The following is a 7,970-nucleotide window of genomic DNA, read 5'->3' as shown; positions in this document are numbered from 1 at the left end:
CATGGCCTTTTGATCAGTTCTTCTCGGCTCTTGGAGCCCCTCACTTCTTGACTTTTATGAGTGAACTGCAAATGAATCATCACTGAATAAAAATATGTCTTCTACCTCTCCATATATATTATTTGTGACAGTCCTGACTCTTCTGTGTCTCCAAACCTTTGATGCTGACCCTTTTTACAGGACCACATCAAAGAATCCTATGGGATTCAACTGCCTGTGGACTGTGTGCCATGTTTAATTCCATGGCATATCTGTAGGGCTGTGCTCCATACACACAAACATGTTCCCAGCTCTGAAGAGGTAATGTTTACTCTGGATTTGGGAGTTAAAATCATTGGCTGGGAGCAGCACAAGAAGCATTTGTCTCCTGTGGCAAGAGTGAATGTTTTGTGTTAGTGGAGGAATGCAAGTTTATGTAATGTGATTGAAACATCTCAAAAGCTCTGCTCTTGTAAAGGGAGAACAGAACATACAACTTTAATCATCTGCTGGGGGCTCCAGCACTCAGGTTCTGCAGTAATTGAAATAATTTTAAATGTAAGAGAATCTCAGTGGGCAGTTCCTAATAGACTTTTACTATGTTGATTAAACTTTGAGGAAAAAAAACCTATTTCTATGGCTAGAAACACTTGAATGAATATTTTTAAATGTGATGAAAATACCATAAGGATAAAAACAGCTCCCGGTACTAATTGTTGGGAGTATGTTTAATTTCCCACTTCTTTTTTTCCCCCACACTAAAAGTTAAAATTGCTGTCCAGCCTCAGTCTTGCTCTGCAGAAAATGTGAGCCATGAGGCACTTCTCAATACATGTTATCAGCAGTTCCAGTTGGTCTCAGTAAATTTTGTATTTCCATCCTATTAGTAACAGTCTTCTGCCTTCTGGGAAAATCGCCTTGATGGCCACCAGCTGTTGTGGGTTTAGTTCCATTTTGGCTTCTTGTTCATTTTGGGTTTTTTTGGAGTTAATTGGCCTTTAAGCAGTTCTTGCAATAACTCCAGCATTTTCCATCACCTGTCTGTATTCTTTCAAGCAACAGACCAGGCAAGATCAAAGGGAAAACAAGAGTCAGCTTTAGGAGTCTATCTGGATATTAGATGTGAATCCCTGGGTGCAATTAGTAGAGCAGATATTTTATACTGTAACTTGGCAAAAATGCGATGAGAAGGATCAAGAGGCCTACATCAATTTGCTGCGTAGAATTTTAAGTCAGAAACTCCTGGCAAGCAATTTTATTGTCCTGTAAAAAAATAAAGAGCATGTTAGTGACTCCAACTGAAATTTAGAAATCTGTTCGTGTGTAAATCCACGTGGTGAGGAATAAAGAGCAGAAAGTCACTTGGCGGCACCAATGGTCCCATGTACTCTGTTACCTGTCAAAGGGACAGAAATTGGCTGCCAGCATTAAAAACATGAAAGAATCGGGGTCTTCCTTTGTGAAGGGCCCACGGGAGGGCCCCAGTAACTCAGCTGTGATTTGTTATTACCTGAGACTCCGCGGAGTAACCTGACCCCGGAGCTGAGAGCTGCGCTGGTGCTGAACTGTGCTCTGAGCTGCTCTGGCTGCAGGAGGAGGCTGCACATTGTCAGACTCCGCAGTAAAAGTGAAATGTGTATTTACTCAGCCTGCCCACGGTAGCTGTCACTGGTGGCTGTTGGGAGTCAGACTTGCTCACCTCGTGCCTTTTTTATTTCTCAGGAGGGTTGGTGTTCTAAACAGGGACTGAATCAGCCCAGGAGGAGTGGGTTGAGGTAGAAATGTATCTTGCTTTCAGTCAACTCCCACCCTCTGCTCAGCTACATTTCTTACTAAGGAGATTCTAATCTCATTCTGGGACAGGCATTTTCCTACCCTTGTTTCACGATCACAGCAAAAACTAATGGTGGATGCATTTTCTATCCATTTAACCCTGCCTTGGCGTCTTCTGGTGATCTTTCTGCACCTCTGAAATGAAGCTGGAAGTCAAATAACCTCGTAACTCTTGTGGTGCCTGTCTTGGGTTTGCCCTGCTCAGTGAACCAGTCTGCTCTGGGAAGGGCAGATAATGCAAGGAAGGCACCAAGGCTTTTTTCCCACTGTTGTGTTTTCCTGGACTTCAATGAAAAAAGCTTCATGTTTTTGTCCTTGGCTATTATCAGATGTTGCTGTGCTGAGTCATAGGCTAACATTTAAATTTCAAGCAGGATGTGACACAATATGCTCAAATTCTGTAACGTTAGTAACTTTGTCTCGATGTGCTAGGCACTTGTCTGATAAGTCAGGGATCTTGTTTGGAAGAATGTATAATCCAGGATACTAACATAATTCCTGGAAAACCTCAAATGGGAAAGAAATTAAGTCTCAGCTTAGTTACTGTGAAAACCAGCTGTTCAGGCCCAGCACAGACTTCAGAAGTGGGGTTTTCCATGCAAATTGCTTTACTGGGGGAGTACTAGAAAATCTGGAAAGTGGAATTCACTTTTCTCTCATTGAAACCTCTCGTTGAAACCTCTCATTGAAAGATGAAGCAACCACTTTCTTCACCAAAGGGAATGGTTTTTAAACTTTACATCCTTTTTTTATTTTATTTTATTAAGTGCAGCGAACTGCTAACAAAATTGCTTTTCATAATTTTCTCACAGATCTTTTAAAGTGACTTGGAACCCAGAAGGTTCTGGACAGCCATTGAAAGGTCCAGAAGTGGTACTGCAAACCCAGCCTCTGGCATTACAGCTTTAGGTATTACAAGTTCAAGACTTTTTTAATCCTTCTGGTGCTTCCTGTGGCCTCCAGTCACAATGAGAACTGAAATTATATGAATCTCTTCAAGTTTTCTTTCAAACTGGGGAATGAGACTTTTCACTGAGTGCACTGACAGATCTTCCACAGTACATACATCCCCAGAACACATCCACTCAGCCCTAAAAACCTGCCCCAGGTCTCTTCTCTCACCACAAGAGATGCCATTGCTTGTCTGTTCCAAAAAGTTTGAATTCCTGGGGGATCCAGTCAGTGGCTGATGGCAGTGAGCGAGCAGAAAACACACTCCCAGTATCGTGTGTATCATCATAACATCAGGATTGTGCAAAAGGAGGTTGGAAATTCTGAGAAGATCAGTCCTCTGCTCTGCAGCAGCAGCTGCAATTAGATCAGGTTGTCCTGGACTTTGCCCAGTTGAGTTCTGAGTATACTCAAGGATAGAGATCCTACAGGCTCTCTGCTCACCTGAGCAGCATTTGGACACTCTTGTGATTTAAAAGACAAAAAAACAAAAAAAAAAAACAAAAAAAAAACCACCTTTACCTGTTGTCTAATTGGATTTTTTTGTTTCCTGATGCTGATCCTTACTCCACATTTCTGACAAGCTTGGCTTTGTCCTTTCTGCACCCTCCAAGGAGGTGATTAAAGGTAGGAATCCCCCTTATTGTCCCCTTCAGACCAGGTCGCTTCTGTAACACCAACTTCTGTAAATGCTTCTGTAACAGAGAGATTGACTCCATTATCAGAGCTCCTCTCAACTCTGAGTAACATTAATTAAACTCTTGGGATTTTAAACAAAATATCCCACCAAGCTTCCAGATCATCCTTCTCCTTTCCTCTCTTTAATGGAATTGTAAATACTTTTTTCTATGATTCTATGGTTTCAGAGCTTAGACATTATCCCCAGTGTTCAGGATCACTCCTAATACAATCTACAAATATTTTTGAGCTCTTCTTTTTTTATTTTTGCCTGCACATATTCAATTACACTTGAAAATTCATACCTACCTCTGAAAGTCTTGGTTATGTGGCAGTTTTGGGGTAGAATTAATGCACAGTTAGAGACATAAGTTTAAGTACATGTAATTTATAATGTATACATAATGAAATATCCCAAAATCTTTGCCTCAGTGGGTCAACTCTCAAAATTTATTTTGGTCTCTTCTCCCCTCTCCACAAACTTTTAACTGCAAAATAAATTGACAGGAACATGTTTCTGTAAGTCTGTAGCATCATAGAATACATTCTGCATTTTAAGTCCTATCATTCACAGAGCCCACGCCACAAGTCTCTGTTAAAATCAACACCTTAACTTCTTAGCGAGGTTGTTTTTATTACTCCAGTCTGAAATGGAGTTCCAATGGCAGTGCCCTTTCCCAAACAGACACTTCCTAAAGCAGTAATATAAAAAATGAGCTAATGAATTATAATTTATATTTATAATGAATTTATGCTTGCTTGTTTTTATTGTTTTTGTTGGTTCAGATTTTGTTTCATTTTCTGTTTCTCTCTCACGTCTGTCCATGATAGTGAGGTGCTCTTGCTATTCCATTTGGCCATGGGGGTACAGTTGGTTTCTAAAATGTGTGACAGCATCTCTCTGGCAGGGCAAAGGGAAGGTGAAGGCCATGCCACACCTTGTACTACGCAAAAATGCTCATGTCATGCCCCAAAGAAGGGAGCAAGAGTTACTCTTCCCTGGAGGCCTGAAAAAGGTCTTGAGAGCACCATCCCTCCATGTTCCCAATGCTCATTTCCAGGTGCTCCTTTTCCAAAAGGCATCTTCCGTACTTTTTTAATTATTATTATTTAGCTTAAAATCATGCCAGACAAGGCCATTCTAAACTGCATGGATGTTTCCCAAACTCTCCTGGGGTATTCCTAAAAGCTGGAAAGAAACTCATAGTACAGGAGGAAAATGCAGGAACTGAGAGCAAGGATGGTCCTTATAACTCAGGTGCTGGACTGGATCATTTGTGAGACCTCTGGCTGCCTGGCAAGTTGCATAATTCCTTAGGCTCTCATCCCTGCTTTATAGATGAGGAGTTAGTGGTCCCAGCTTTCACTTTGTACATCACATCTATTTGAGCGAGCAACTCAGAATAAAAACAAGTAAAAAATGAGAAAGATTTTTTTTTCCTTACAACTTCTGTCTTGGGGGCACACATCATTTAAGAGCTCTGAGCTAGCTGAGGTTCTCCCTGGAGATGCAGTGCTTATTAACAGCGTGACAAAAATACACTTCAGATAGGCTGGGCAGAAATGCCAGAGATTTTGAAACTGCATTCAGGCAATGGCAAGGCCGTTGAGATACAAAAAAAGCTTTACAACTGTTCCAAATACTTACTAGTGGAAGACTGTTAACAGACAGGAAAAAATGGGGAGGTGTCCAAAACCAGCAATCCACCCTGGTGAGAAATCCAGCTGCTGGGAAGTGGAATGGTGCTGGAATTCATACCAGGTTGTTGTCTCTGGACACCAGTCAATGGACTCCATCTTTTCTATCACCCTCCTGTTAGCCATAAGAAATCGGTGTTTTTCAACTCCTTTTCTCTTGGCAGCTGGATGTGGAGAAGGAGCTTTTTCTCTCAAGTCCTTGCTGAAGAACCATTTCAAAGCTGTTGAATTTTGGAGTTCAGGGAAGGAACTTCACTACTCTGCCCCACTCCTGCCTCTTGAAGGTCACCATTGGACTGAGAAAAATCGGCCAGTCCAGCCTTCCTGCAGCTGCTCAGCTCCTGCTGTTTGGGTTTTACTGCTGGGCCCAGAGCTGCTTATCTTCATAGTCTTCCTCCCCTCTGAATAACTTCAGTATTTATCTCTAGAATCAATGGCTGCTTTCTTCTGCACAGTCTTGGAAAACCAGCATCTTTAAAGATCTCAGAAAGGACACCCCATTCCTCCCCCCTCTGCTTCCATCGCTGCAAATTTGAGATGACTGTAAAAAACGAGAACCGAAGAAAGAAATAATCGGGGGTTCTTTTCCTTGGTGTTGGCTGCGCTTTGATGATTGTGGTTTTTTGAGATTTTTTTTCCATGTAGCCTCAAGGAATGGGGAAGCTGTTTATTGGGACGTTAGGATTCCAGGTAACAGCTCCAGGATTCCAGCTGCTGCTCGGGCCTCGGGCTCCGTGATCCTCCTCCATTTATGTGCGCTGATGTTAAGAGATTTGGCAGCACTTCAAGCGAGCGGGTGAAAACAACGTGTTTATTCTAAGCTTTGCTCTTGCCCTTTGACTTGACAGCGGCTGTGCAAGTGGCCTGGCTGCTCCAGCCCCACTCCTCTGGAGCATGGGAAAAGCAGGAGCAGCAGCAGAGAGACAGCTGGCTGGCTGCTGACTTAGAAAGGCATCGTTGCGTCACGTCACGCCGGGTAAGTTATCTTTGCCATCAGAAGGGCCAGGATTTTAACTTTATTTTTACTTTATTTTATTTTATTTTATTTTATTTTATTTTCTGGGAGGTAGGTGCTCCACAAATTGATGGCGGGGATTTTGGTGACGTCGAGTGAAGCGTCCCATCTGTCAGAGGCAAAGTGGGTTTTCATCCTTGAAATGTAATGCTTTTCTGACCCTTAAAAAAAAAAAAAAAAGAACTTTGTTGGACTCTTTTGAATCCCCTTTAAATGAGTGGTCTGTAAACGTATTAGGATTTTAGGATATTAGGGCCTTTCTCATATTTAATGTGTGGATTGTCTGAATGGAAACATTAAAGCCAACACAAGCAATAAAAATGGATTGCCAGTAAAATAAACAGTTTGGCCTCTGACTGCACAGAGGAAGCAGATCAAGTCAAGAAAACATTTCCTAAAAGTCACTTTTCTAACTGTAAGGCAATTCTAATGGCTGATTCTTACTTAAACCTACACTGCTCTCCAGTTTATTAATCCACACATTTAACTTGGTGTGAAAGTGGAAGTTAATTGACATTCTTCCTCCAAAGCAATCCTGGTATTATGATGGGCACCAAACTGCCACATGAAATACAGAGTAAAAGTGAATGGGAAGCAGTAGGGGTGTATTTCTGAGAATCCAAAGAGTTTGCAAATGACACAAACGAACAAACATGAAATCACATTGACATGCATATGGACTGCTAGGATAATTCTGGCTCTGGATGAACTTCATGGAGAATTTATGGTAATTTCTGTCATGCCAGACTTACACCTTGTCTCTTTAAAACTCTTCTGGTGAAACTGAGGGAGAGGTATATCTTGCCCAGTTTGCATCTAGTGTTGTAAAGTGAACATATGTAGAGGACTCAGTGTAGGGAATCACATATGGGGCTCCATTCCTGAAGTCACCCAGTGAGTGTATTTTACACCTCTTTATGTGCTCAGCAGGTTGCATGAGGAATGTAATGTCCTGGAGGGCTGACTTCATAATTTGTGGCTGTGGATATATTTCCTTCATGAAACCACACTTATGTTTCTTTATTGTTGTTACTATTTAAAAGGATTTTAACTACTTAAAACTCCAGTTTCTTTTTCCATAAGCCTCGCTCCCCTGTCTTTGGTATTTTGATTTTTTAGATGTCTGATGGCTTAGCTGCGGTGTTGAGGATCAGGCTGATGGCTGGAGACATCTGGATGGGTCTGAGATCTGTGCACATGACAATCAGATCCCTTCATTATATATTTTGAGTCCATGTTCTCATTTTTCCTCTGCATTTCTCATTGTTTTGTATCCTCTCCATTTGTATGCAGTCTCATGTAATTATATTAAAATGGTTTCCTTATGCATGGTATGAGTTTTTATAGCTTTGCATTCACTTTCTTTCTTTCTTTCCATCATTTCATGGTTAAATAGGTAGAAAAGTTAGGTAATATGTACACAGGGACTGCTCCACCAGACTGGAGCTCTGAGTATCTCTGTTACCATGTGCTGCAGCCAAAGAAGTTTACAGCATGCAGAGGGAAAAGGTTATTGTTAGTGTAACTGAATAAGTATTAGGGTTAACATATAATGTATAGGTCTATGTAATGGATAGTTTTTATTCATCATAAAATGTTCAAATGACTTGCAGATGTCTGACTGCTGCAGCTGTTGCAGACCTTGTAATGGCATTAGGCTCTGACTCAGAGAGCAGCTCCTTTGCCAAGAGATTCTGGCAGTGGCTGCAGCTGTGATATTCCCATTGAAAAAAGGACTGTCAGCAGTGGAGGTGGTGATACAAAACGGAACAGGAGGATGAGAAAGGGGCAAGGCTGGCTCTAGGTATGGCAGGAA

Source organism: Sylvia atricapilla, chromosome 2, assembly GCF_009819655.1.
Source record: "Sylvia atricapilla isolate bSylAtr1 chromosome 2, bSylAtr1.pri, whole genome shotgun sequence".
NCBI classification, from domain to species: domain Eukaryota; kingdom Metazoa; phylum Chordata; class Aves; order Passeriformes; family Sylviidae; genus Sylvia; species Sylvia atricapilla.
Note: the sequence above shows the minus strand (reverse complement) of the source record.